Here is a 16532-nt window from a genome sequence, read left to right on the forward strand (position 1 = left end):
TTTTCATAATCAGCAGACGCGTTAAAAATTTAAGGCCATGCCTTTCCTTAAATTTGCAACCAGCCTGCTGAATATTCACAATTGCCTTCAATTTTCAGTTCAACCTTCCCAGCGTATTGTGGAATTTTCCATTGGTGACAAAATGTCAATGCTCAAAACAAATTCAAATTTTTGATTTCAGATAAGGGGTGCACAACCTGTACTGACTCATGAGCTGAAAAAGAGACTCCGATTAGAATAACACACACAAAATGCTCGAGGAACTCAGCAGGCCAGGCAACATCTATGCAATAGAGTACACAGTCAACGTTTCCAGCCGAGACCCTTCACCAGGACTCTAAACACCTCTGTCTTTTTCTGTGTTGAGATGATTTGTAAAAACTAGTCCTTTGACCTAATGCTGCCTTTGGTTCCAGTGTCAAGAATAGTTTGATAGCACCTTGATAACACGACACTTAACCACCTTAAACATCCTAAATAAACAGAAGTTATTGCTCAGTTTTAGAAATAAATAATAAGTGGTTATATTTTGGCCAGTCCACTACTTGACAAACTGTAATTATTATCTGCAATACACACAAAATGCTGGAGGAGCTCAGAAGGTCAGGCAGCATCTATGGAAATGAGTAACTAGTGGACATTTCAGGCCAAGACCCTTCATCAGGACTGAGAAGGAAGGGAGACGATGCTGGAATAACAAGGTGAGGGGAGGGGAAGGAGGACAGCTGGAAGGTGATAGGTGAAGCCAGGTGGGTAGAACAAGTCAAGGGCTGGAGAAGAAGGAACGTGATAGGAGAGGAGAGGAGTCTATGGGAGAAAGGGAAGGAGGAAGGGACTCGGGGAAGTAATAGGCAGATGAGAAGAGGTAAAGGGGCAGAGGAGGGGTGGGTGGAATTGTTTACCGGAAGGAGAAATCGATATTCATGACATCAGTTTGGAGGCTATCCAGATGGAATTTAACAAGTTGCTCTTCCACCCTGGTGGTGGACCACCATGTCGGAATGGGAATCAGAATTAAGATGTTTGGCCACCGGGAAGCCCCTTTTGTGATGGAGGTGCTTGACATAGTGGTCCCTCAATTTGCATCTGGTGTTAGCAATGTAGAGGAGGAGCACTGGACACAATAGACGACCCCAGCAGATTTGCAGCTGAAGTGTTGCCTCACCTGGAAGGACTGTTTAGGGCCTTGAATGGAGGTGAGGGAGGAGGTGTATGGGCAGATGTAGCACATAAGCTGCTTGCAGAGATAAGTGCCGGGTGAGGGAGGTCAGTTGGGGGTGGGGGTGGGAATGAATGGACAAGGGAATCACAGAGGGAGCGATCCCCATGGAAAGTGGGGGAAGTAAAGATAGGTTTTGTGATAGGATCCCTTTAGAGGTGTCAGAAACTGCACAGGCTGATGGGTTGGTAGGCGAGGACAGGATGTACTCCATCACTGTTAGTGGGGTGAGCACCGATATTTGGGAAATGGAGGAGGTGTGGCTGAGGACAGCATAAATGGTAGAGAAGGGAGACCCCTTTCTTGAAAGATGAAGGACATCTCTGATGTCCTGGAACAGAAAGCCACTTTCTGGGAACAGATGTGGCAGAGGTGATGAAATTGAGAAAAGGGCATGGCATTTTTATAGGCGATAGGGTGGGAAGAGATATAGTCGAGATAACAGTGGGAACCAGTAGGTTTATGAAAGATGGTGGTTGACATTTAGTCTCCAAAGATGGAGACAGAGAGATCGAGAAGTGTGAGGGAGGCATCAGAGATGGATCAAGTGGATTTAAGGGCAAGGTGGAAGTTACGGTAAATTATTAACTGAATGTATGCTGAGTAAGCTGTTTTTGACTATGATGGGATGACACGTGTGGGCTGCCCCCAGCCCATCCTTGGATGTTCTGGTTATTTACGCAAGCAAGTTTCACTGCGTGTTTCGATGTACGTGTGATAAATAAATCTGAATCTGAATCTGAGCAGGTCTGAGGATAAACACGTTGGTGTCAATGTGGGCAGAAAGTGGCAGATTGACTAATTCCTTCCAGCTAGATCTGATGCCTTTCCTGGCGTGAGACTGACGCCATACCGCAATAGTAACACGCACAAAATGCTGCAGGAACTCAGCAGGTCAGACAGCATCAATGGAGGGGAATAAACAGTTGATGTTTTGACTGTTTAATAACAGTTAATAACAAATAACAAGAATAAACAAATCTTGAGTGATACAGTCATAGAAAAGTACAGCACAAAAACAGGCCCTTTGGTCCATGCAGAAATATTTAAACTACCTACTCGTATCAACCTCCATACCACTACCATCTATGTACCTATCCAAAGTTCTCTTAAACATTGAAATTGAGCTCACATGCACCACTTGAGCTGGCAGCTCGTTCCACACTCTCACAACCCTCTGAGTGAAGAATTTCCCTTCATGTTTCCCTTAAACTTTTCACCCTTCACCCTTATTCCCTGACCTCTAGTTGTAGTTTGACCAAACCTCTGTGGGGAAAAAGACTGCTTGCATTTACCTCGTCTATACCCCTCGTAATTTTGTAAAACTCTTATCAAATCTCCCCTCAGACTAATATGTTCTGGCTAATTTAAGATGAGCTCACGTGTACATTGAAACACACAGTGGAATGAAGGCAGAATTAGAAGGTGGGGGAGGGGGAGGAGCACAAACTGGCAGGTTCTGATGAAGGCCTGAAACGTCACCTGTTTATCCCTCTCTATGGATGCTGCCTGACCTGCTGAGCTGCTCCGGCATTTTGTAAGCAGAGCATCTACAGTCTCTTGCATCTGACGTTAATCAGGATCCCAGCGATCAACACTGGCAAATCTGGTTAGATGAAGAGCTTGGAGACGGATTTTTGAGATTATAGAGTTTCCATCTTTTTCTAGCAGATTACATTGAATGGAGAGTGTGTGTATTGTGTTGCAAGCTGAAAGTTTGAATGGTTTTTCTCCCATCTGCTGTTGCTGTTACAATGGGATAGAGGAGATTATCGAATTTCACTGGACCAAATGCCTAGAAATGCAGTATATCGCTCACTCTCTCCTGCCCTTTTCTGTGCCAGTTGTTGACTTTGGCATGGATAGGGCACCACTGAAGAATCCTGGCTCCATCTGCGACGGGTTAGAAGCATATTCCAGTGAGGGAATATTCATTCATTTCAGACAAAAAGTGATTTGGACACCATCCTACTTGGCTGACTCATAAGTCAGTAAACCAACCAGAAACGATTCTCTACAATAGTTTTGAGCAGAGTTTTAACAAAGCAAAAAACACTAGAAATCAGATATGAGAGCAAAAACTGAGATGCTGAAAAAGATGTATTTTGGATGAATCTCATTGTCAAATGTATGCATCTTCCTTTTGGTTTCTATATGAATTGTTGTGTAAACCCAAGAGTGTATTGTTCAGGTAGGGGAATGCAGGCATGTTAGGGAAATTCTGCAAGGCTTGTTAATACATTATTGTGGTTTCATTCTAAACTTGCAGCTGAATCAACTTGAAATTCTCAGTATTTCCTTTCTGCTCGTTCCATGACTTTTAATTTCATTCACTCTGACGATGGGGCAGGACACGATATTTTCATAAAGATGCTAATGGTGGAAATGGCTACTGTAACCTTTGTTCACATTCCAAAAAAATCATCCTGAAATATTTTCACTGTTGGTCTCCAAAGGCCAGATTGATCTACTCTATTTCTCAGATGTTACATTAATTTTGCTGTTCAGTGTCTGCCCCTTTCCTGGTGTTGAGGTCTTGGTTGAATCCTCTGCTTGGTTGACTCCCAATCGCTGGTTGACTATCCATGACTTGTTGCTCACTCAGAATATTGGTTGGCCTCACTGGAATTTGAGTTGGGATTGGCTTATTATTGTCACGTGAACTGAAACACATTCAGTGGCAACTTCATTAGGTACACCTATACACCTCGTTAGTGCAAATATTTAATCAGCCAATCACGTGCCAGAAACTCAGTGCATAAAAGCACGCAGACATGGTCAAGAGGCTCAGTTGTTGTTCAGACCGAAGATCAGAATGGGGAAGAAATGTGATCTAAGTGACTTTGACTGTGGAATGATTGTTGGTGTCTGATGGGGTGGCTTGATTATGTCAGTATAATTTGCAGTTCAACCAAACAATAAAGTTGGGAAACAACAGGAATACTGCAGATGCTGGAAATTCAAGCAACACACATAAAAGTTGCTGGTGAACACAGCAGGCCAGGCAGCATCTCTAGGAAGAGGTACAGTCGACGTTTCAGGCCGAGACCCTTTGTCAGGACTAACTGAAGGAAGAGTGAGTAAGGGATTTGAAAGTTGGAGGGGGAAGGGGAGATCCAAAATGATAGGAGAAGACAGGAGGGGGAGGGATGGAGCCAAGAGCTGGACAGGTGATAGGCAAAAGGGATAAGAGAGGATCATGGGACAGGAGGTCCGGGAAGAAAGACCGGGGGGGGGGGGGACCCAGAGGATGGGCAAGGGGTATATTCAGAGGGACAGAGGGAGAAAAAGGAGAGTGAGAGAAAGAATGTGTGTATAAAAATAAGTAACAGATGGGGTACGAGGGGGAGGTGGGGCATTAGCAGAAGTTAGAGAAGTCGATGTTCATGCCATCAGGTTGGAGGCTACCCAGACGGAATATAAGGTGTTGTTCCTCCAGCCTGAGTGTGGCTTCATCTTTACAGTAGAGGAGGCCGTGGATAGACATGTCAGAATGGGAATGGGATGTGGAATTAAAATGTGTTCCGACACTTCCCTCCCCTTTCTAGATCTTTCTGTCTCTGTCTCTGGAGACAGCTTATCCACTGATGTCTACTATAAGCCTACTGAGTCTCACAGCTATCTGGACTATTCCTCTTCTCACCCTGTCTCTTGCAAAAACGCCATCCCCTTCTCGCAATTCCTCCGTCTCTGCCGCATCTGCTCTCAGGATGAGGCCTTTCATTCTAGGACGAGGGAGATGTCTTCCTTTTTTAAAGAAAGGGGCTTCCCTTCCTCCACTATCAACTCTGCTCTTAAACGCATCTCCCCCATTTCACGTACATCTGCTCTCACTCCATCCTCCCGCCACCCCACTAGGAATAGGGTTCCCCTGGTCCTTACCTACCACCCCACCAGCCTCCGGGTCCAACATATTATTCTCCGTAACTTCCGCCACCTCCAACGGGATCCCACCACTAAGCACATCTTTCCCTCCCCCCCTCTCTCTGCATTCCGCAGGGATCGCTCCCTACGCAACTCCCTTGTCCATTCGTTCCCCCCCATCCCTCCCCACTGATCTCCCTCCTGGCACTTATCCGTGTAAGCAGAACAAGTGCTACACATGCCCTTACACTTCCTCCCTTACCACCATTCAGGGCCCCAAACAGTCCTTCCAGGTGAGGCAACACTTCACCTGTGAGTCGACTGGGGTGATATACTGCGTCCGGTGCTCCCAATGTGGCCTTTTATATATTGGCGAGACCCGACGCAGACTGGGAGACCGCTTTGCTGAACATCTATGCTCTGTCCGCCAGAGAAAGCAAGATCTCCCAGTGGCCACACATTTTAATTCCACATCCCATTCCCAGTCTGACATGTCTATCCACGGCCTCCTCTACTGTAAAGATGAAGCCACACTCAGGTTGGAGGAACAACACCTTATATTCCGTCTGGGTAGCCTCCAACCTGATGGCATGAACATCGACTTCTCTAACTTCCGCTAATGCCCCACCTCCCCCTCGTACCCCATCTGTTACTTATTTTTATACACACATTCTTTCTCTCACTCTCCTTTTTCTCCCTCTGTCCCTCTGAATATACCCCTTGCCCATCCTCTGGGTCCCCCCCCCCACCTTGTCTTTCTTCCCGGACCTCCTGTCCCATGATCCTCTCTTATCCCTTTTGCCTATCACCGGTCCAGCTCTTGGCTCCATCCCTCCCCCTCCAACTTTCAAATCCCTTACTCACTCTTCCTTCAGTTAGTCCTGACGAAGGGTCTCGGCCTGAAACGTCGACTGCACCTCTTAATAAAGTTGGGATGTTCTAAGTAAAGGAACTTCGATTGAGCGAATGCTGTGTAAATACTGGCCATACACAGTTATCACTCGGCAAGAAATAAAAGATAGTACACCACATAAAATTATAAAGAAAGTATATTTACTCATTTCAGTTTTATCAAACAGTTAAGAGATAAAAAAGAAATCAAAAATAAAAGGGCTTATTACAGTTAAGCCACTCTAAAGGTGCACATGACCATTGGAGCCTGTATCTTCTAAAAGCTGAATGTACCCATTACTCAAGGTACTGAATTCTCATCACCTATCACCATCTTGGAATCCTTCATCTTGCGAAGTACTTGCAATCGTGTCCTCCCATCGGATTGAATCCTATGGCTGTATCTCTGGATCTTCTCTTCATATCTCTCGCCAAAAGACCACAAACTCCACCAGTGTCTGTCACAAATCTCTCTCCATCCAGCTCTCTCTAGTACCTTCTCCCAATTCCACGATTCTGACTGGCTGACCTGGTATTCCTAAGTTGAATATCATAGCCCCTTATCTTTAGCCAAAACCAAACGTTTTACCAGCAGGATACACAGCTTTTACAGAAAGCTACTAAATAAAATATCCCACGGCATCACAGTAGAGATCTTAACCAGGATATTACACCTATAATAGTTCAGTAAATTTTCCAGTAATTTCAGCGCAGTTCCTAAATTTTTCTAGAACAGGGGTTCCCACCCTGAGGTTTATGGACCCTTTAATTAGTGGTAGCGGTTCATGGCATAAAAAATGTTGGAAACCATGTTCTAGAAGCTTCTTAGTAGCAGGTGTCACACGACTTCTATCTGACATTGTCCATATGTTATTTGTTGTAACTGGAATTCGTGTTATCTTTAGTCTGATTGTGGGACAACATGACTGCCTTTTCCTTTGGTCCTCTTGGCTTCTCTTTCCTGTTTGTTTCTGCTCTTGTAGCACTTAATAAACTGATTGTAATCAAGAGGTTTTGTGCTTCATTCTTGATTTCTGAAGAACCTTCTAATCATAAAACTATCAGGATCCAACAGTAGATTGTGAGGTCAAGAGTACAACTTAACGTACTAAGGAACTGTTTAATAGAATTATAATAGCAAGGCAGAAGGCGGGAGGAGAGAGAAGCAGCGTGCCGCGTGTGCGCAGCCTTCCGGTGAAAAATGGTATTGTATCTGCTAAATAGGGGCCGTGGACAATTCTGATTTGATGGAGATGGACATGAAAGCACAGAGGAACATCTGGAAAAAAGTCCCCGTTCCCCCTCCCCCCCCCCCCACCAGCTATGTCAAACGTGCAGAGTAGGCAGTTCTGGTCCTTCGAGTCACGCTGCCCAGCAATTTCCCCGATGTAATGCTAGCCTGATCGGGGGACAACATACAATGACCAGTTACCCTACCAGCCGGTACATCTTTGGACTGTGGGGGGTGAGGGGGAACCAGGGCACCCGGAGGAAACCCATGCAGTTGCAGGGAGAATGTACATACTCCTTACAGGCAGCGAAGGGAATTGAACCCTTGTAAAGTGTTATGCTAAACACTACGATACAGGGGACAGGGGCCTGCACATACGAGATCCATACATGTGCCTATGACTTTCACGCAGTACTGTACTTTGATAGTAAATTCACTTTGAACTTTTCTGAACTTTTGAAATGCCGGCAAAATTCCCTCCACAGCATATAATCAGAGAAATATCCTGCTACTACTGCCCTCTGTCTCCTATCACTAAGCCAATTTTGGATCAAAATAGCCTTGGATCTCTTGTGTCCTGACCTTCTGACCCGCAGGACATGGAAAAATGTCACACTTGATGCTTCATTTTTTGATGTCATCTCTGGAGTTTGGCTACTGAGTCCATGTTTTTGACTTTGCGACCACATTCCAGTCAGTGTTTCCAGCAAAACCCAAACTGGGCACTGGCCATTATGTTATTGGTGAGCAAATGCCACTCGATAACAGAGTTAATGCTACCTTCTGTCACTCCCTTGCCGATTATGAATAAATTAGGTTTTAACCAGGTGAAGAAACCTGAAATGTTAACTGAAGTTCAAGCTTATTGGAACCACGGTGCACCCACAAAACATACCTCACACACAGCATATGAAACAAAATGTTACCACAAGTAAGTGAATAAAATATAATTCAAAGCCCAGCACAGGTAAACAGTACAGCAAACAAGCTCGTTGTCCTAGTGACGATGCCTCGATGTGGCAGGCCGTTCACTAGACTCACAGACTGAAGGTAGAGGCTATCCCCCAGTCTGACAGTCCTAGTCCTGATGCTCCTGCGTCTCCTTTCCGACGATAGTAGGGCAAAGGGATCGTGGGATGGATGGTAGTGGCGCCACGGTAGTGTAGAAGTTAGCGTGATGCTATTACAGCGCAAGGTTTCAGAGTTCAATCCCATTGTCCTCCGTAAGGAGTCTATGATCTTGTGGAATGTGTGGGTTTCCCCGGGTGCTCTGATTGCCTCCCACCATCCAAAGCTGTGCTGGGTTGGCTAATTAGTCATTGTGGAATTGCCCTGTGATTAGGTTCGGGTTGTGGGATTGCTGGTGTGGCATGGCTGGAAGGCTGGAAGGCTGGGAGCAGCCTACTCCATGGTGTATTCCTAAGTGAAAAAATAGATAAATAACAACGCTTTGGGCCCTGGAAATGCCACAAGTAGAGTTCCTGGAGTGGCCGGAGGTTAGAGGCTCTGGGTTTGAGAGTTTGGGGCCAAAGACTGGAGGACTGGTGTTGGAGGCCTGTCGGTGTGTGAGCGTGGGAGGATGGCAGAGGAGCTTGTTGTTGTTCTGTTAAGCATCGTGGACATAGTATGTTGGCGCCGGAATATGTTGCGGTACTTGTGGACTGCCCCCAGCACACCCTCGGATGTGTTGGTTACTAATGGAAACAATGCATTTCACTGTATGTTTTTCGATGTATATTTGATAAGTAAATCTGAATCTGGAATCTTCTGCTGCCACAAGAGCTGTCCTGCCTCCTGAGTACATCCCCCTCTTTTTTTCAACAGCTGCGGTTTTGTTTTTGGGGTTTTCAGTAAGTAGCTGTACTTTCCCTAATTAGCTAGGTCAGATTTGACCTGTGTTTTGTGAGCAGGACGTTCCTGGGAACTTTCCTCATTGTCTCATAGATGCCAGTTTTGGAATTGTACTGACAAAGCTTGGCTAAAGGTGCTACTAGCTGTGGAGCACAGGTCTCCGGTGTCATCAGTGGAAGAAGGTCCACAATTTACCTTGCTGCATGTAGACATTTCAGCCACTCACAAGGCATAGAAGGACACAGTTCTAACATTCAAGATTTAATGTATTGAGTACAGGAGATGGGATGTTCTGTTGAAGTTGTATAAGACGTTGGTGAAGCCTAATTTGGAGTATTGGTGCAGTTTTGGTCACCAAATTACAGGAGAATGAAATGATTGTTATTCCGGATTTGATGCAGCACACAAAAAATGACGCAATAAGCGTAAAGAACACAATGGAAAAAACACGATAGGTGCAAGAATATCTGTACATAAGGTGACTGACAGGCAATGATAAAGTGACTCTTCTCTTGGTAGCAGCAGGGCACATGAAAACACAGTAGGATAGTGACGTGTGAAGTGTGAGGGTAAAGTGACAGTTAAACGGGGGGATGAAGGGTGCAAAGGAGGGAACTAACTGACTTGGGTGTAGTGGTGGTGGGATGGGTTAATGGTTGGAGGTGTTGTTCATCCTGATGATCTGGGGGAAGTAACTGTTTTGTTTTATTTTCTTTAGAGATAGAGCATGCAATAAGCCCTTCTGGCCCACTGAGCCGTGCTGCCTAGCAACCTGCTGATTTAACTCTAGCCTAGTCAAAGAACAATTTACAATGACCAATTAACCTACCAACCTGTACGTCTTTGGACTGTGGGTGGAAGCTGGAGCACCCAAAGGAAACCCACGTGCTCGTGGGAAGAACGTGCAAACTTTCTTACAGAGGACACCAGAATTGAACTCTGGACTCTGACTTCCCTGGCTGTAATTGCATTGTGCTAACTGTTCTGCAATTGGGGTGCCCTAAGTTTTGAGCCCAAGGTGTGCAAATGGGATTGGTGGAGATGAGCAAAAAACGGTTTGCGTGGATGTAATGTGCCATAGGCCCGCTCCTGTGCTGTGATTCTCTGTGGCATGTGGACCGAATCAAATTGGCTAAAGACTGGCTGCTCTGGCAAGAATCTCAGGAGGAAGCCACGATGGATCATTCACTTGGACTTTCATAATTGTGAACATAATAGGTTAAGGGTTAAGGGTTACAGGGAGAAGGTGGGAGATTGGGATGGGGTTGGGGGAAAGTAATCAACCCTGGTTGAATGGTGGAGCAGACATGATGGGCCAAATGGCCTAAATCTGCTCCTTTATGTCATGATATGGAAACACCAATGCCTTTGAAGGGAAAATCCTACAAAAGGTAGTGCTTTATTTTTTGCTATTTATTTATATTTGCATCTGCACAGTTTATTGCATTCTGCACTCTGGTTGATCTTTCATTGATCCTGTTATAGTTATTATTCCATAGATTTGCTGAGTATGACCACAGGAAAATGAATATCAGGGTTGTATGCAGTGACATATATATATATACTCTGACCTTGGCCTTACAAGTTTTCAACATGATCTTCTAGCTCCATTTCTCTCTCCACAAGTGCTGCCTGTCTTGCTTTGTATTTGGAGGATGGAGACCTTCTCTGAGCTGCCCTCCCCTCCCATTATCTGCTTGCTTGACCTCCAACGAGAAGTGGCTAGACCGTAGCTGGGTTGCTAGGCTGCCTTTGCTGCCAAGCACATGAGGTCCTGTGCTGCAGTTTGGTCCTCATTTTTAGCCAGACTTTGCAGATCCCAACATGCAGCTCCATCTACTTATAAAACTATTTTTCTCCCCCCCCCCCATATCTTTTGCTTTTCTTTCCTTTCAGTATTTTGGGTTGTAAATGTGAATATCAGATGTTAAAGGAGGAAGAACGAGAGATGGGGTGGTTTTCTGATTTTCTTGCTTTTGCATTCATTTGAACGTATTCTCACCTCTTTGAGTCAGCAGATTCTAAAACTCGGGCCCCACTTGGTTTTAAGTGCGAAAATTTGGACTGCGCTGAGGGTGTGCTGCAGATTAGAGGTGTTGCTTTCTTGCGGCGACACCATCTGCTTTCTTGAGTGCGCCTAAAACCTCCTGTGTCACCGCTGTGAAGAGGTGCAGAGGAGTGATCACCGGTGTGCTGGCTCATACTCACCCTTCAGCTGGGAAAACACGTCGAGAAATCTGCAATGTGCTGAAAACCTTCAACAGAAGCAGAAAGTACTGAAAATTACCCAACGGGGCAGGCAGCACTGTGGAGAGAGAAACTGAGTGAAAACGTTCAAGCTGAAGACTGTTTAAGACTGCAAGGAGCAGAATTAGGCCATTTGGCCCATTGTACTTCACCTTTCAACCTTGGCTGTTTTTTTTTAAACCCCATTCTCCCCTAATCCCCTTAACCTATCAATAAACCATCAACTCATGCTTCAAATACACACAATGACTTGGCATTCACTACCCTCTCTGGCAACAGATTCCACACATTTGCCACCCACAGGCTGAAGAAATTCTTCCTCATCTCAGTTATAAAGGAACATCCCTTTAGTCTGAATTGAATTGACTTTATTACTTACATCGTTCATATACATGAGGAGTAAAAATCTTTACATCTCTGTCTAAATGTGCAATATATAGTAATTTATAATAAATAGTATGTACAACAGGACAGTCAATATAACATAGAAATACAGTTGTATCAGCATGAATTAATCAGTCTGATGGTCTGGTGGAAGAAGCTGTCCCGGAGCCTGTTGGTCCTGGCTTTTATGCTGCGGTACCATTTCCTGAATGGTAGCAACTGGAACAGTTTGTGGCTGGGGTGACTCGGGTCCCAGTGCCATCAGATCCTAGACTCTCCTACGAATGAAACCGTCATCTCCATGTGCACACTGTCTAGGCCTTTCAGTATTCAGTAGGCTTCAATGAAATGCCCCCCCACCCCCACCTGAACTCCATCGAGTACTGGCTTAGACACTACAGAAAGTTGTTAGAAATATTCAAACGTTTGTAAAATAAGTTATACAAGAGGGAAAGGGGTGGGGTTGTGGGGGGAACAAGATAGAGATCTGAGATGAGAGGGACTAGAAGCAGTAACTGATAGAAAGGGTAGGCCAGCTTAAAGACAGCAGAGTAGATTCTGTGGTCAGTTTCACATCTGTGTTGTGGGAACTTGCTGCACAGCTATTGGCTGCTATGTTCCCCAGAGGGTCGGAGAGTGTGGAATGAGCTGCCGGCACAAATGGTGCATGTGAGCTCAATTTCAATGTTTAAGCCAAGTTTAGATAGGTACGTGGATGGTAGGGGTCTGGAGGGCTTTGGTCATAGTGCAGGTCCACGGGTGTAGACAGTTTAAATAGTTTGGCATGGACTAGATGGGTGGAAGGGCCTGTTCCTGTGCTGTACTTTTCTATGACTATGATTCTACATCATGTATTATCTGTAGGATGGATTGAGACAGACAATATACTGTACAACTAATGAAAATGGGTTATTCACAAAGCAATGTACTAACTACATATTGAGGCTTTAGGTTGTTGCTATAATGTCTCTGCAAACTTTTCATTGCTAAGTAGCAGGCACACCAAGCAACTCTGTTGTCCAATAGAGTGTAATAAAAATACACATACAGAGAAAGTAATGTGTTTATACTTATAGGTGCACTCAGTGGCTACTTTATTAGTTGTAACAATTGGTTGTTTGAGTTACTTTCACCCACCTATAAGCTTGAACCAGTTTAGTCATTGTGCTCTGACCTCCCTCCTTACCAAGCTGTTTCACCCACAGAACTGCTGCTCACTGGATGGCTTCCGTTTTCCGCACCATTCTCCGTAAGCTCTAGACACTGATGTGCATGAAAATCCAAGGAGATCAGCATTTTCTAAGGTACTCAAACCACCCCATCTGGCGCCAACAATCATCCCCAGTCAAAGTCACTTAGATCACATTTCTTTCCCATTCTGATGTTTGGTCTGAACAACAACTGAACATCTTGACCATGCCAGAATCCAAATCAGGTTTAATATCACTGGCATATGTTGTGAAATCTGTTGACTTTGTGGCAGCAGTACAATGCAATACATGATAATATAAAAATTTGAATTACAGAAAGTAAGTGTGTGTGTTAAATTAAATAAGTAGTGCAAAATAGAAATAAAGAAGTAGTGAGGTAGTGTTCATGGGTTCAATGTCCATTGACTGGTTCACTAGGCTGTATCAGGAATGCGAAGACAAGTGCTTGGGCTGAATCTGTGAAGCTGGTGTACTTTCTCATTGAGGACACCACCCTACTTATTTTTAACTTTGATTTTTCAAAAGGCAGGCTCAGCAAAGGGTAGTCAAAACTGCCCTATGCATCACGGGCACCAGCCTATCGGCATCAAGGACATATATACCAGAGAAGTGCCGGAAAAAGGCTAGCAATAGCGTGAAAGGTCCCACCCACCCTGCTCATAGACTGTTTGTCCCACTTTCGTCAGGAAGGAGGCTACGTAGCGTGCACACCAGGAACACCAGACTCAAAAACCGTAACTTCCCCCCATGCCATCAGGCTGATCAGCATCTCCACCCATTAACCCAACACCACCACCACCCCACTGCGTCCACATCAACCACTCCTGGTCCCCCATCACTTTATGCACATACAATTAGTCTGTGTATATAAGCAAATCTTACACATATATGGCCACATTCAAACAGTTCAAAATTCAGAGTAGATTTGTTATAGAAGTACGTATATATCACCATTTACTACCCTGAGATTCATTTTCTTGCGGGCATTCACAGTAGAACGAAGAAATACAATAGACAACTGCAAATACAAAAAAAAGAGTAGTAATTTTAATAAATATATAATTAGTACTGAGAACATGAGTTGTAGATTTCTTGAAAGTGGGTCTGTAGGCTGTGGAATCAGTTCAGAATTCAGGTGAGTGAAGTTATCCACCCGGGTTCAGGTGCTTGATGGCTGAAGGGTAATAACTGTTTCTGAATCTGGTGGAGTGGGACGTAAGGCTTTTGTACATTGTGTTTTATAGGATTGCTTTTATATTTACAGTATATTTATTATGTTTTTTTGTTATTGTGTTCCTTATTGTGATTCTTTTACTGCTGCATCGGATCCGCAATTACAATCATTACGTTCCTCTTTACATCCGTACTGAAGAATGACAATAAGCGATTTTGATATTTGAATTTTAAATTTCCACAAGATATTTAGTGTAGAGTTTAAAATAATTCACTATGCTAAGTGTGAAATGGAGGGACTGTCTTCTGCACCACCCCCTCCGCCCATCAACTGTGACCACGAGTGGGTGCAGCTGGGAAGTGCACAGATGAGAGGCTGTGAGGTTCATTTCCGCTCTGAGGTAGATGATAACAGCTGGAGTGCCAGCCACTAGTCACAGAATGCCTGAACGTAGCAAAAATAATTGGCCGCTGTGTCCTAACTGATCACTATCTGGGAGTTTGCTGTGCAATTGTTCTCAGTCAGAAAGGGCGCTGTGGAAAAAAAAAATCTGCTTGTGGTAATCAAGAGTGATTCTGTAGATGCTGGAAATCCAGAGCAACCCATACAAAATGCTGGAGGAGCTCAGCAGGCCAGGCGACGTCCATTGAGAGAATGAAGAGTTGTGCTAAGACCCTTCATTAGGACAAGAAAGGAGGGCAAAGAAGAATGTCGGGGTGGGGAAGGAGTACAAGGTCGCAAGCTGGCAGGTGGAAGGGGAAGGTAGGTGTGTGGGTGGAGGAGGAGGGATTGAAGTGAGAAATGGGAGGTGATAGGAAGTAATGGTAAAGAGCTGGAGAAGAAAGAATCTGATAGGAGAGGAGAGTGGACCATGGGAGAAAGGGAAAGAGGAAGGGGACTAGAAGGAGGTGATAGGCAAGGAGGAGGGCACCCTCCTCTTTGTAGTGTGTGTTCCGCTGTGCGTGTATATGTGTTACTGAGGTTTCACAAAGAAAGCACAGCAGCGCCTGTCATTAGAAGTTTGCGAAGAGTCAGCAAGACATGGGATACTTTGACAAACTTCTATGGGCGTGTGGTGGAGAGTATATTGCCTGACTGCATCACAGCCTGGCATGGGAACACTAATACCCTTGAGTGGAAAATCCTACAAAATGTAGTGGATACGGACCAGTTGATCCTGGATAAAGCTCTCCCCCCAATTGTGCACAGGAAAGCAGATACATCATCAGCAACCCCCCCCCTCCCACCCCACCCAATGCTCTCTTCTCACTGTTGTCATCAAGAAGAAGGTACAGGAGCCTCAGGGCTTAGACCACCAGGTTCAGGAACAGATATTGCCCCTCAACCATCAGGCTCCTGAACCAGAGGGGATAACTTCACTCAACTTCACTTGTCCCATCACTGAACTATTCCCACTACCTATGGACTCACTTTCAAGAACTCTTCGTCTCATTCTCTCAATATTTATTGCTTGGTTATTTATTCTCTTTTGAATTTTCACAGTGTTGCCTTTTGCACATTGGTTGTCCTTCCTGTTGAGTTTGGTCTTTCATTGATTCTAGTATCCCGCAAGAAAATGGAACCTATGGTTGTATATGGTGACATATATGTACTTTGATAATGAACTTACTTTGAACATGCATAAACATGGACTGATGAAGGGTTTCAGCCCAAAATGTCGACCGTTTATTCCGCTCTAAAGATACTGCCTGAGTTACTCTGGATTTCCAGCATCTGCAGAATCTCTTGTGTTCAGACGTAAACCCTTATGTGTTTAAACCATCTGCAAATGCAGAAATAGTTCCCACCTTTATCCAAAAGGCAGAAGAATCAAACTTGCAGAAGAACAACATCATGATGAAGGGTGTCGGCCCAAAATTTATAAAACTGTTTATTCCCTTCAATCGATGCTGTCTGACCTGCTGAGTTCCTCCAGCGTTTTGAACATGTTGCGGATGATTTCTAGCATTTTCTCTTGTGTGGATGAAATAAAAACATTTTCATGTGAGTCGGCTGGGGTGATATACTGCATCTGGTGCTCCCGATGCTGCCTTCTATATATTGGCGAGACCCGATGCAGGCTGGGAGACCGTTTCGCTGAACACCTATGCTCTGTCCACCAGAGAAAGCAGGATCTCCCAGTGGCCACACGTTTTAATTCCACGTCCCATTCCCATTCTCATACGTCTATCCATGGCCTCCTCTACTGTAAAGATGAAGCCACACTCAGGTTGGAGGAACAACACCTTATATTCCATCTGGGTAGTCTCCAACCTGATGGCATGAACGTTGACTTCTCTAACTTCCGTTAATGCCCCACCTCCCCTTCGTACCCCATCCGTTATTTATTTATTTATTATTATTAAAAGAATCTTTCTCTCTCTCTTTTTTCTCCCTCTGTACCTCTCACTATACTCCTTGCCCATCCTCTGGGCTTCCTCCCCCTTTCTTTCTCCCTAG

General features: G+C 44.7%; 1 protein-coding gene across 5 annotated transcripts in view; it reads left to right on the forward strand.

Annotated features, from left to right (window-relative positions):
* LOC134342708 (zinc fingers and homeoboxes protein 3-like) overlaps nucleotides 1-16532 on the forward strand; it is a 126572-nt gene that overhangs the window by 56420 nt on the left and 53620 nt on the right. For 2 of the 5 annotated variants that reach the window (XM_063041151.1, XM_063041155.1), the window contains exon 2: nucleotides 12893-12991. The exons of the other annotated variants lie outside the window; for them this stretch is intronic. The gene's annotated coding sequence lies outside the window, so the exon portion shown is untranslated. The remainder of the gene's footprint in view (nucleotides 1-12892; nucleotides 12992-16532) is intronic. 5 annotated transcript variants of the gene reach the window in all.

Source organism: Mobula hypostoma, chromosome 2 (genome assembly GCF_963921235.1).
Source record: "Mobula hypostoma chromosome 2, sMobHyp1.1, whole genome shotgun sequence".
Taxonomy (NCBI): Eukaryota; Metazoa; Chordata; class Chondrichthyes; order Myliobatiformes; family Myliobatidae; genus Mobula; species Mobula hypostoma.